This window comes from Panulirus ornatus, chromosome 23 (assembly GCF_036320965.1).
Source record: "Panulirus ornatus isolate Po-2019 chromosome 23, ASM3632096v1, whole genome shotgun sequence".
Classification (NCBI taxonomy): domain Eukaryota; kingdom Metazoa; phylum Arthropoda; class Malacostraca; order Decapoda; family Palinuridae; genus Panulirus; species Panulirus ornatus.
This window is the reverse complement of record NC_092246.1, coordinates 2746564-2760390: the sequence shown is the minus strand read 5'-3', so window position 1 is coordinate 2760390 and position 13827 is coordinate 2746564. Positions and strand designations below refer to the sequence as shown.

The window sequence follows — 13827 nt, the reverse complement described above, 5'->3', positions numbered from 1 at the left end:
GGCACCTCACCATGAGTCATACATACATTAAATAACCTTACCAACCAGTCAACAATACAGTCACCCCCTTTTTTAATAAATTCCACTGCAATACCATCCAAACCTGCTGCCTTGCCGACTTTCATCTTCCGCAAAGCTTTTACTACCTCTTCTCTGTTTACCAAATCATTTTCCCTAACCCTCTCACTTTGCACACCACCTCGACCAAAACACCCTATATCTGCCACTCTGTCATCAGACACATTCAACAAACCTTCAAAATACTCATTCCATCTCCTTCTCACATCACCACTACTTGTTATCACCTCCCCATTTACGCCCTTCACTGAAGTTCCCATTTGCTCCCTTGTCTTACGCACCCTATTTACCTCCTTCCAGAACATCTTTTTATTCTCCCTAAAATTTACTGATAGTCTCTCACCCCAACTCTCATTTGCCCTTTTTTTCACCTCTTGCACCTTTCTCTTGACCTCCTGTCTCTTTCTTTTATACTTCTCCCACTCAATTGCATTTTTTCCCTGCAAAAATCGTCCAAATGCCTCTCTCTTCTCTTTCACTAATACTCTTACTTCTTCATCCCACCACTCACTACCCTTTCTAAACAGCCCACCTCCCACTCTTCTCATGCCACAAGCATCTTTTGCGCAATCCATCACTGATTCCCTAAATACATCCCATTCCTCCCCCACTCCCCTTACTTCCATTGTTCTCACCTTTTTCCATTCTGTACACAGTCTCTCCTGGTACTTCCCCACACAGGTCTCCTTCCCAAGCTCACTTACTCTCACCACCTTCTTCACCCCAACATTCACTCCTCTTTTCTGAAAACCCATACTAATCTTCACCTTAGCCTCCACAAGATAATGATCAGACATCCCTCCAGTTGCACCTCTCAGCACATTAACATCCAAAAGTCTCTCTTTCGCACGCCTGTCAATTAACACGTAATCCAATAACGCTCTCTGGCCATCTCTCCTACTTACATAAGTATACTTATGTATATCTCGCTTTTTAAACCAGGTATTCCCAATCATCAGTCCTTTTTCAGCACATAAATCTACAAGCTCTTCACCATTTCCATTTACAACACTGAACACCCCATGCATACCAATTATTCCCTCAACTGCCACATTACTCACCTTTGCATTCAAATCACCCATCACTATAACCCGGTCTCGTGCATCAAAACCGCTAACACACTCATTTAGCTGCTCCCAATATATATATATATATATATATATATATATATATATATATATATATATATATATATATATATATATATATATATATATATTTATATATATGGTTTTATAGTCATCCAATTTGTTATTATCCTTATATTATTGCATGTAAATACAGTGTTGAAATTGCTATACATCGTTGCTTTCGAGGGTTTGAAATCATCGTTGTCGAAGTCTTTCTGATGGAGGGGTAAGGCGAGGTTGGCTGGGGCCATTGTTTGCCAGCTAGTTTGGTTGCTGTCTGCTTTAACCCCCGAGCTGGTTGAACCATCTTAAAGGCAAAGACCACATTGCGTGATGAAGGTGTACGTGGTCTTATGCTTTATCTCCAACACCTGAAGGTGTGGATGGTTTTTCGGCTGGTGGATGTAGGTGGAGCAAGACGGTGGGACCGTTGAGCTGGACGGTAAGACCGTTGAGCTAGACGGTACGACCGTTGGGCAGGACGGTACGACCGTTGGGCAGGACGGTACAAATCTTCGGTGTGATGGTGTGACCTTCGACTTGTCCTTTACGGATCAGGCCAGAAGGCTAGGCTATCCTAAGCCAAAGCTGGTACCGTCATACTCAAATGTAGTAACGTCATTCTCATAGTTTCCTGTTTGGATCTACCTGTAGTTCGTCGATTAATCTCTTACATGAAGAAAAAATATGTAATTTGAATATTTAGATGATTTTTGCTTATTGTCAAAAATCTTGTTTTCCTAAACAATTATCTGGTATTCTAGGTCATAAACCTTTGTATTAATCAGCAGTGATTTTTTCTACATACACTTTTATCAGTTTCATAATTGTATCAATATTTTGTTCTTTTGACCGTATCCACCAGTGCAAAAACGTGTAGGTTAAAAGGCAACCTGTTATAAGCCATTTTGTGACGGATGCCTTTAATCACGCTGGCCTTTTGTTCAGATGCCATTGTCTCTAATAACTTTTGTTACGGATACTGAAAAATCCACTGCAGTGAGGCTATGTGAATACTTACATATGGTTAGGTAAATATAAAGACTCAGGTAGACAGACACACGCTGACACAAACAGAGACAAAGACACAGACACATACTGACACAAACAGAGACAAAAACACAGACACACTGACACAGAGACAAAAACACAGACACACTGACACAAACAGAAACAAAGACAAAGACACAGGCACACTGACACAAACAGAGACAAAGACACAGACACACACGGACAGAAACAAAGGCAAAGACACAGGTACACTGACACAAATAGAGACAAAGACACAGACACACTGACACAGAGACAAACACACAGACACACTGACACAAACAGACACAAAGACACAGACACACACTGACACAAACAGTGACAAAGACAGACACACAAAGACACAGACACACAAAGACAGACACACAAAGACACAGACACACACTGACACAAACAGTGACAAAGACACAGACACACTGACCACAGAAAAAGCCACGGCTAAAGACAGAAGCAAAAGACCCACAGACTCCCGTCTTAGAAGTAAAGCGTCTATATAGACGAAACATACACAACCCTAGGCCAGGCGAGGGAGGGAAGGCGTACCATATTTTGCATGTTGGCGATAAACGTCTTCATCAGTTAGAAATTAGATATGCGAAAGTTTAGCCATCGAGTTGTGCGAGTTTGAGGAAAACTTTTCTTGGGCGTTGAAAACACACTCCGTGCGGAGGATGGAACGGGAGGCCTCGCTTCAAAATATTTTTACTCGTAGAGAGCGACCTCCTCTGATTTCAAGGTAGCGCCTTAGAGAGAATTTATATATATAAATATTTTTTATAATTCAAGATGTTTTCCTTGATCTCCTAAGAGGAGGGTTCTATGTTTGTGAGGAGTATATATATGACCCTGTTTTGTGGGCAAAAATTAGTATGACTTATTGACGATCTGTTTGAAACATTCTGGTTTAGGAAGAGATGTTGTGTATCTGATTATATTCTTGACAGGATATTTTAGGAAAAGGTTTCTCTAAGTTCCCGTGTTTATTTCTCTCATATATTGTGTTTATAGAGGTTTTCTCTCTCTTGATATGTTTGGATAGTGATTTTCCTCGTATACTGAGGTTAGAGAAGGATTTCTCTCGTTTACTGTGTTTAAAGAGGATGTCTCTCTCTTATACGGTGGCTCAGAGAGGGAATTCTAACTTTCAGTGAGAGAGAGAGAGAGACATTATACAGGACTTTCTGACATTTTCCTGTTTACTTAGATTAATTCTAGTGTCCTGTTTGCTGATTTTTAGAAGTGGTCCACTTACGTTCGATGTTCAATGTATCGTTTCTTATCTCTTAAAGTTTTTGTACCATTTTTTTTGTCCGATTCCAAGTGCTTAAAGGAGCTATTTGGGATTTTTAGAAGTTTTTGAAAGCCACAGGGATTATTACCTGATAAGGTAAAGCTTTTTACCGTCTGAAGACTATGACAGAAAAAGTATTGGAAAACATGATGGATTGGTCTTTCGTATACCTCTGTTATCTGTCTCTTTCTGATATATATATATATATATATATATATATATATATATATATATATATATATATATATATATATATAAGTGTACTTAACTGCGTTGCCAGGTCGCATGATAACAAAAGTTGTGAATTTGTGTGATACTGAAATTACACCTGTGTGGCCATCAAACTTTTTCATTTATTTATATGTCATAACACCATCACAATGGCCGCTACCACAACCATTGCCACCACCACCTCGAAAACCATCCACTGTTGTCACTCCAACCGTCCTAAACAAACGACCGCCAACACTTTGAACAACAACAACACCAAAAAAAAAGGACAGTACCTTCACCAACACTTAATCACCAAGAATGACCACCATCACTAACATTCATGCTCACCATCACCACCACGATCTCCACCATCACCATTACCACCACGATCTCCACCATCACCATTACCACCACGATCTCCACCATCACCATTACTACCACGATCTCCACCATCACCATTACCACCACGATCTCCACCATCACCATTACCACCATGATCTCTACCATCACCATTACCACCATGATCTCTACCAACACCATTACCACCATGATCTCTACCATCACCATTACCACCATGATCTCTACCATCACCATTACCACCATGATCTCTACCAACACCATTACCACCACGATCTCTACCAACACCATTACCACCACGATCTCTACCAACACTACCACCACGATCTCTACCAACACCATTACCACCACGATCTCTACCAACACCATTACCACCACGATCTCTACCAACACTACCACCACGATCTCTACCAACACTACCACCATCACCACCACCAACTCAACACTTACCCGAACTCGGTGTTTCCTAACTGAATCTGCTACAAAATGAGGAGACTCGGGTCGAGGCCGCACTGTGTGTGAGGGTTTCTCAGGATTTTACCGCGTCTTCCTCACCCACAACCACGTCATACCACGTCTTCCTCAACCACAACCACGTCATACCACGTCTTCCCTCACCCACAACCACGTCATACCACGTTTCCCTCACCCGCAACCACATCATACCATGTCTTCATCATCCACAACCACATCATACTACGTCTTCCTCACCCACAACCACGTCATACCACGTCTTCCTCACCCACAACCACATCATACCACGTCTCCCTCACCCACAACCACATCTCCACCATCATCACACACACATCGCCCTCATGGCGTTAGTGTCTGGTTGTTTTGGTGCGTAAATGAAGCCAGACCTCAAATTACTCTTTTTTTCCCGTTTCTAGGATGAGAATGACGATGATGATGATGGTAGGGGAGAGAGAGAGAGAGAGAGAGAGAGAGAGAGAGAGAGAGAGAGAGAGAGAGAGAGAGAGAGAGAGAGAGAGAATTCTGGCCGCCCACCAGCACAGAAAATTTCTCTAAATTCCCGAAGAGAGGATTTTTTTTTTTCTTTTTTTAAGGCGTTATTTTCAATCAGGAGTGTAGAAGCGTTTTGCATTTTAGATTTTTTTCTTGTTCGTGTGGAGACATGATTCCGAGGGTGGGATTCCCTGTGACCCCGAGCTGTGGGGATTAGAATAGGAGGAGGAGGAGGAAGAAGAGGGAAGGAGGAGGGGGAGAAGGAGGAGGAGTTGGAAGATGGAAGGTAGGAAAAGAGAATTTCACACTGAGAGAAGAGTAATTTTATTGAATATATGAAGATCAGTTACATTTGTACTTGACATGTATCAAACAGACAGACAGACACACATCCACACGACCACACATCCACACGACCACACATCCACATATTTGTAATTAAAACGACCGCGTAACATCCAGCCCCACACACGTAGAAGATCTTGACTTATAATTCAGAACTTTTCCCTCCCGAGTCTGCCAGACTTTCTAGTTATAATATTGCAAGTAATCAACAAGAGGTAGGAGGAGTATTTCAATATCTTCCTGACCAATATATCAAAGTTTTCCCTCTCTCTCTCTCTCTCTCTCTCTCTCTCTCTCTCTCTCTCTCTCTCTCTCTCTCTCTCTCTCTCTCTCTCTCTCCTTAGTACTCTAATCCATCATATCCTCTCTCCTTTTATCTGTGTCCCTTTTCCTCACGTATATCCTCTCTTTCTCTCTCCTTATGTCTGTCTTGAATTAGGCCTTTGGACCTCTCTCTCTCTCTCTCTCTCTCTCTCTCTCTCTCTCTCTCTCTCTCTCTCTGCTCTTCAGAATCATCAGGGTAATGCAGTACACGTAGCAGAGATGCATACATTAAACCCTGTTCGCCTCAGCGACTAATGACAATGGAAAAAAAAAAGACCACCTCGGCAAGACTGTCTACACTTGTTTTCAATGAAGCGCAAGAAATCCACATATTTTGTGTCTTGACGTAGAAGGGCAAACCATATTCCTTTGATCATTGGCGTCTGTGAGCTTGCGGCACAACCACAGTTGAGACAGACTGCCACCAGCCATTAAGGAGCTCAAGATAGAATGGAGTACACCATGTTATACTGTCCTAATACACTGATACCTGTACGACTGACCCACTACACTATAGAGGATTACACTGTCTTTATTGCAGTACATTGCTCTTGAATATGTAATTTCTATACACGTACTTGGTCCCCACTACTCTACGCTATACTCATCATTTAGTATATATTTAGAGAAACCACGGGACGGATTCGAACCCTGGGTAGGGCGCCTGGCTATGTCTGCGACACAGGCTAAAAGACACACACACACACACACACCAAGGTCAGGAGGTTAGGACACACGTCAACTCTCCAGAATTCTGGCGTATTATGTCTTTCAACTTCCGTGTGGCCGAGGTAGTCAAGCGTCCTGCCCAGGGGTCGATCAGACCCGTGGTGTATATACGTTAGTCTATCCATCGCCACCATTACAGTACAGATGTTTTCCCAACGCACGGCTAAGTACACGAGCCCATTCACCCTCCCTGTACATCAGAATTAGGAGGGGAAGACGTCATCATTGCCACTGCTGTAGAAGCACGAAGGATGGTTCGTGTTTAACGTGTAGGAAGACCTCAGGATGTAGGTGGGGATCTGCCCGTCCCTGGGACCTCCTGGAAGAGGTGGGTAAGGCCTTGTCGTAGGTCCTGCTGGAGGACGGTGGGCGTCTCGCCCAAGGCGCGCTTCTTCCTCCTCCTCCGATCTGGAACTCAAGATTAGGTTTAACTATTGAATTGTGAAAGAGGAAATGCATACCTTTGTTACACACACACACACACACACACACACACACACACACACAGTACATAAATGTATTCTTGCAGAACTACATAGATCATGTAAGAAAACTGAAATTGATAACAGAACCTGAAAATATCAGGTAAAGAAAGACGGCAGAAGATGAAAGATGAAAGGGAGACCAAGGAATGGGAGAACATAAGTGAAAGAAGGTAATGGATATCAGTGTGATCGAAGATGGGAATCCGTGTGAAAATGGGTATTTAAGTGGGAAAGAAGATGGGGTATCAGGGTAGACATAGATGAGGATCATTATGAAAGAATAATGAGTAGTAGTGTGAAGAGAATTAGGCGTCTAGATGAAAGATGATGGTTGTTAGAGTGGAAGGAGATGGGTGTGGTTTCTGAAAGAAGTAACAGTATGATTAAGAAAGGTAACGCTGTGAAAGAATATATATTTCTTATTATAATTGTCATTATATATATATATATATATATATATATATATATATATATATATATATATATATATATATATATATATATATATATATATATATGTGTGTGTGTGTGTGTGTGTGTGTAAAGTATAAAAAATGACTTGCCATAGAAATGGAAAGATCAAAGCAGCCATTGGTAGGAATCAAACAGGAAACCAGAACTGAGGGATAGAGAGTAGACTAAGAAGATAGTAGGACACACGAGGAAGGAGAAAACCCAGAAGAAGGCAAAGAAGATAATGAAAACGGGGTCGGGTCGGAAGGGAGTCGGGGCGGGGCGGGGCGGGTCTTGCTACACTGTGCTCGACGTATGAATCTCATATTCACAATAAAGGCCGCTGGGAGAGCATGGCCGGGACCTTCCTCCCCCTCTCCTCTCCCCTTACTCTTCGTCCTCCCCTCTTTTTCTCCCCTCTCACTCTCTCTTTCTCTCCCGCACTCCTTCCCCCACACTCTCCAGCCAACAAGCCTCTCTCACGAAGGCACTGCTACCAACACAAGGGTGTACCCTGGGCCACCTTGCGCCCTCTTGCTGAGGCACAGTCACCAAGGGGTCTCTCGTGGGATCTTGCGTTGGTAAGAGTTGCTCTTACCTAATGATGTAGAGGAAGTTTGTGGACTTCGAAAACGCCGTTGATCCGTCTATACATCTTTCTTTTGTGCATTCTAAGATGAAATTAGTTTGATTCTTATAGTTTGCTGAGTCATAGATTAGATTTTTTTTTTCATTTGTCTAATGAGGTATGCGTGTATTTTTTAGGCTGCCTGTGTAATTTAAGGTAATCGTGGACGTATATTCCCGTCCTGTAGTGTAATTTGGGCTAGGGTGCGTCGCTCCCTCTTCCAGGCTCCCTCTGGAATTCTGTACATGTATTTAGGGAAGGGCGGAGGGGTTCCCACTGTGGAGACTGGCGCGAAGGGCGCGGCCTCTGGCTCCCTTACTATAAAATGGTGAAGGCTGGGGGAAGGAGGGAGGAGGATTTCTCCCTTTGACTTAGAATTCTTTTTTTAAGGAGATGGAACAATGTGTGTGTGTGTGTGTGTGTGTGTGTGTGTGTGTGTGTGTGTGTGTGTGTGTGTGTGTGTGTTGCTACCCCCTCAGAAAAGCAAAGTGGTATATAGGGTATGGTTGATCACCTCCTCATCTCCCTAATACATGGAAAATAAGCGTGGCTCCCCACCTCCCTCATCTCCCCTCCTTAACCATCCTCCTCCTCCTCCTCCTCCCTTCACCTTGGGCACCGCCACCCTTGGCGACACTGACAAGAATCAATAAGGGAGGGGATGAAAGGCCAGCCTCGGAGTCAACTAACGCCACCACCGGAGGAAAGATGGGGGGAAAAAAAGAGAGAAAAAATCGGGTTAAGAGCTTTAGTTTGCCCGGCCGCAGAGCAGCAGCAGAGCGGGCGACCCCCGACGCCGCCGCCGACGACGACACCATCGCTGTTTTTCCAACGTTTCGCTGCCAGACTTACGACGGTCTCAGACTTGCGACAGTCTCACACTTACGACGGTGTCAGGCTTACGGCAGTCTCAGACTTACGCTATCTTATACGCTGTCTAACACCTTAGGGGTATGTTGTTTGTCATACAATGAATGTGCGACAATTGGCGATGATCGAAGGACTACCTTGTTGTTGTCATGCAATGTAACCTATGCACATTCGAGATATAGTGAATTGTGACGAAAGGTAAAGAGTTACTGATTTAACCCATACGTTCAGCAGAATTGCCCTTTCTTCATTCTCTTCGTCTCGTTCCTGTAAGAAAAAAGAAAAGTATACAGAAAAAAGTAAATGCTGAAGATATGCAGTTCAAATGCAAGAATTTGTCAAAGGCAACGGACAGAGGAGAAAGAACAGGTCTCCAATAGACTAGGTAAAGAATCAGGCGTAGAGGAAAATTGATAAACGTGGGACGAATGAAAGCGAGGACAAGTTATGATTAGGGACTTCGCGGTGAACACGGCAAACCTAGCCGTATTCAGTGAATATAGATAACATACAAATTATACAAAACAACGTGATAGATCAAGCAAATTGTGTAAACAAATTGTAAAAAAAAAGTGTTATAGATATCACAGAGTGAGTGGGAAGTATATACACGTACAGAGAGGAGGTGATATGCATGAGTCTGTCAAGTTGATGGTACTCAACGTCATTTCGGCTGCGACGTCTTGTGTACGAAGGTACAACCCTTGAAGCTCGACTATACGACAATTGAGGATGATGTCACGGCCCTTGAGTACGACTATACGACACTTGAGGATGATGGCACGGCCCTTGAGTACGACTATACGACACTTGAGGATGATGGCACGGCCCTTGAGTACGACTATGCAACTCTTGAGCATGGCGGCACGGCTCCTGAGCATGACGTATGATGGCAAAACCTTTGACCTGACCGTTATCGGTCAGGTGAGATGTTAGGCCATCGTATTCAGGGGTCATACTGTGGTGTTCAAGGATCATGTTATTGTGTTCAAATATCTTACCGTGGTGTTCAAGGGTCATAATGTTGGTGTTCAAGGGTCGTACTGTCGTGTTCAGTAGCTCAAAAAAATGGTTGATCTCTCCCTCTTTCTCTCTCTTTCCAAGAGGAGTGTGAGCGAGAAGCTGATGTTTACCAGGGGTCAAAGGTCGATATCATTGCCCCCATCATCGTGGACATTAAGGGCGCGGTAATTAACGACCATTAGCAGCATTCGAAGTCAAGGACGTGGCTCCTTAATATCGACAGCAGACGACTCGCGGGTCCTGACCTTCACATATTGCCAGCGATCAACATCAAAGCCTTTGCCTTCTACGAGAAAGAATGTACATATCGCCAGCAAACGACATTGTTCTCTGGATATTGCCGGCAGTCGATGTTTAAGGACCTGACTCCTCGGCATCGCCTGCACTTTTGATGAAATGATTGCGATCAACGTGCATTTTAGCATCGCGCATCGTTCTCGACTTTAAGTCTGACAAATGTTTTAAGGACACACCCTAAAAGCCTCTCTCTCTCTACTCTTTGAGGACTCTCCCTTAAAGTCCGTAGGTCAGGCGTATTTTAAGGACTGACCTGTAAAGTGTTGCGTTGCGGGAATTTAAGAAAAGTGTCCATATGAGTCACGAGAATCTTAAGTTGTCCATACTTTTATACGAGAGAATTTTTGATATCGGCGATCTTCTAGTGTTCGGGGAAGCCGTTGGACCGATTCAGGGATACGGGCGAACTCGCTGGGTGTGAAAGGGCACCGGGCTGTAAGACCAGAGCCAAGTGAAGCGTGAGAGGAGGGAAGACCTCGTGGCCAAGAAAGAAAAGCGAGGTCTTGGAGGCATAGGAAATAAAAGATCTTTGTGGCGAGAAGGTGAAATTTATTTCTGATGACGTGTTATTTTCTTTTTAAAGAAAATGGTGTCTGCTTGCATTGAAGAGACATTGTGGATTTTGTTTTCGGTAATGTGAATTTTGAGAAAATGGCATCTGTATGCAAAGAAGAGACAGAGTGTGACAAAAAAAGGGTTCGTATGAGTGGCGTTGAAAAAAAAGTCCTTTATCAAAAACTGATGAAATTTTCTGAATTCGAAGAGATTCAGTTGGAAAAAAGAGGGAATTTCATTCAAGGTACAGCAGTAGAGGGGAAAATGTAAGATTTACCCGGAGCGAAAAATTAGGAAAAAGCGAGAAAAAAATCTTTAGGCGAAGCAAAGAGTTAGTTGTGGCAAAGATGATTATATTAACGTATGGGTAAGTTAGCGGGCATTGTCTTTGGAGTGACTGTGGCGAAGGAAAGGGAGTTAGGACCGAAGAAATGGAAAATTTATGTGCGGAAAAAAAAGGAATCGCAACGTAAAGCAGGATTTATCTGAGGAGTAACGGTAGACACAAAGACTTTTTAACAATGAGAAAGGAATTTGGCTGTAGATAAGGAAACTGGTCTTACGCTGAAGTGAAAAACTTGCTTTTATAGTCGAGATGGGAAATCGCCAGAGGCTGGAATTGCTGATAGGCTGATAAACTAACGACGAACAAAGAGTCGATATTTATGAGACAGAGAGAGAGAGAGAGAGAGAGAGAGAGAGAGAGAGAGAGAGAGAGAGAGAGAGAGAGAGAGAGAGAGATCCGTTGGTGAAGACACTCGCATTACGATGATAATGAAATACGTTATTGGCAATTTCTTTTCTTTTTTGTTAGTGACACAGACGTGCATGCCAGGGACAAAAAATGAATGATTACCAAGATCTTTCTTTACATAGGCTGGTGTTTACGTGCACCAAGCGAAGTGAGAATAAAGGTGATTAGAAATTATAAGACGTTTTGCCCAAGAGTAGTAGTTCACGAACAGCATAGAAAATGGGACCTGCAGAATTTTTGTTATATCTCTCCTGGTCTTATTAGACTTCTCCCCTCCTTATCTCCCCACACCACCACTAAAAAAAAAAAAAAGTCTCTCCTCAGTAAGACTTGATAAAGAAACTTCTGATTAGTGACTTGCACGGCCCCCGAATTTTGATGTCGAAATGTCTTTTCATCTGTCCACAAACTATTTTCCCTGGGCTGAGGGAGAGAAAGGAATTACTCACGGGAGAAACGTGACCCAGGAACCCTCACCACCCCGATTAACGCTCCTAGAATCCTTTGATCTCGGCGGGTCCTTCTCCTTCAAGGGGAGGATCCGAAGAAAATGAAAAGAATGAATTCCTCTGCCGGGGATATGTATATACGGGCCGACCCGACTGTCTGGGACGTCCTCTCCCTCCCTCCCTCCCTGTCTGAGACGATTCCTCCCTTTCTCTCTCTCTCTCTCTCTCTCTTCTCTCTCTCTCTCTCTCTCTCTCTCTCTCTCTCTCTCTCTCTCTCTCTCTCTCTCTCGTGTGCCTCCTCCTCTTCTCTGGTCTTCTGTTGTTTCTTTCTTGTCCGTTGTTGTGTTTGTTTCTCGTTTTGATTTTGGTTTCCTTTCATGTTATTGTCCTTGTATACATCTCTCACGTGGCAGGAGCTAAATGTTTTTTATTACTCTCTCTCTCTCTCTCTCTCTCTCTCTCTCTCTCTCTCTCTCTCTCTCTCTCTCTCTCTCTCTCTCTCTCTCTCTCTCTCTCTCTCTCCACTTAATATATTCCCCTCCTGGCGTGGTTCATCTCGCATTTGTATGTGACACTGGAAGAGGAGGAGGGGAAGATGATGATGATGATGGAGATGAAGAAGGAAGAGGAGGAGGAAGAGGAGGAATAGGAAGAGAGGAAGAGTATGAGGAGCAGAAGGAGAAGGAGAGGAGGAGGAGGAGGAGTAGGCGGAGGAGGAGGAGGAGGAGTAGGAGGAGGAGGAAATTGCTGTTCTGGAGAAGGATGTCACTGACGTCTTCTTCCTTCCCTTATGATCGACTCTTGCCATCCCCCCTCCTCCTCCTCCTCCTCCTCCTCCTCTTCATCCCCCCCACCCCATCATCATCCCCCCCAACACTTCCTGCGTCTCTGTCCCGAAATTTCAAAATCCATCTCAAAATCCATTTCCATTCCTGCCTTGCGCAACAAAATTTAACCAATAACCCAAAAGTTTCTGCTCCACTCGTTACAACAAAGGCAAGAATTCAATTTCCATTTGATATTCGTGAGATGGCGAGCTGTGCCCAGGGCGGCGGCGGCGGCGGCAGTGATGGCGGCGGCGGCAGTGGCAGTGATGGTGGCGGCGGTGGTGGCAGTGATGGCGGCAGCATCAGCAGTGACAACACCCTCCCTCCCCCTACTACCGGCGGTGTATCAATAAGTACCTGCGTCGCTGACGTTGACAGTGATGATGGTGGAGGCGGGGAAATGTCACTGCTGGAGACGCACAATTTCACTGCCTGGCGAGGGGAGGAGGGTTGAGATTCACCTACCAACGGGAGTCAACTGCTGCTGCTTCTCATAGTTTGTTCTCTCTCATGTTTGCCCAAGGTCGTAATGAGGTCGCGACCTATTGACCTGAGCCTCAAATCATCATCCTTAAATTCGTACATCCTCGCGACTCCGTTACCTGAGAAATTAATAAGAATCGCGAGCGCGCGTTGCAGCCGGGAACCAGAGGCAAAAAATATTTTCCAACGTATTTTTCAGGCTTACAGCTCACGTATCCATCACTGTTCAAGAAATTTTTTTTTATTTATTTTTTTTGTAAAGACATCGACAATTTTTTCAGCTGGGGTTAATCTTACTGGTAATTTTGCGTGTGTGAGGATGATGATGGGATCATATCCGCCAGGGCTAAAAGATATCAGGTTATTTTCTCAGAAAATGGTGGAGGGGTGTTTATATGTTACGATCCCAAGCGAAAAAATATAAGTGCACGGGTTCGATTCTCCCCTACGGCGTGTGCCAGACGCTTTATATACAAACGGATTTTTTTATGAAAGAATTCACAGTATATTTTATTCGCAA

General features: G+C 43.8%; 1 long non-coding RNA gene across 2 annotated transcripts in view; it reads right to left on the bottom strand.

Annotated features, from left to right (window-relative positions):
• Positions 1–5040: 5040 nt before the first annotated feature.
• The window catches only part of LOC139756714 (uncharacterized), a 56535-nt gene continuing 47748 nt past the window's right edge, over positions 5041–13827 (bottom strand). For both annotated transcript variants that reach the window (XR_011714423.1, XR_011714424.1), the window contains one exon: positions 5041–6891. This is a non-coding gene — a long non-coding RNA (uncharacterized lncRNA). The remainder of the gene's footprint in view (positions 6892–13827) is intronic.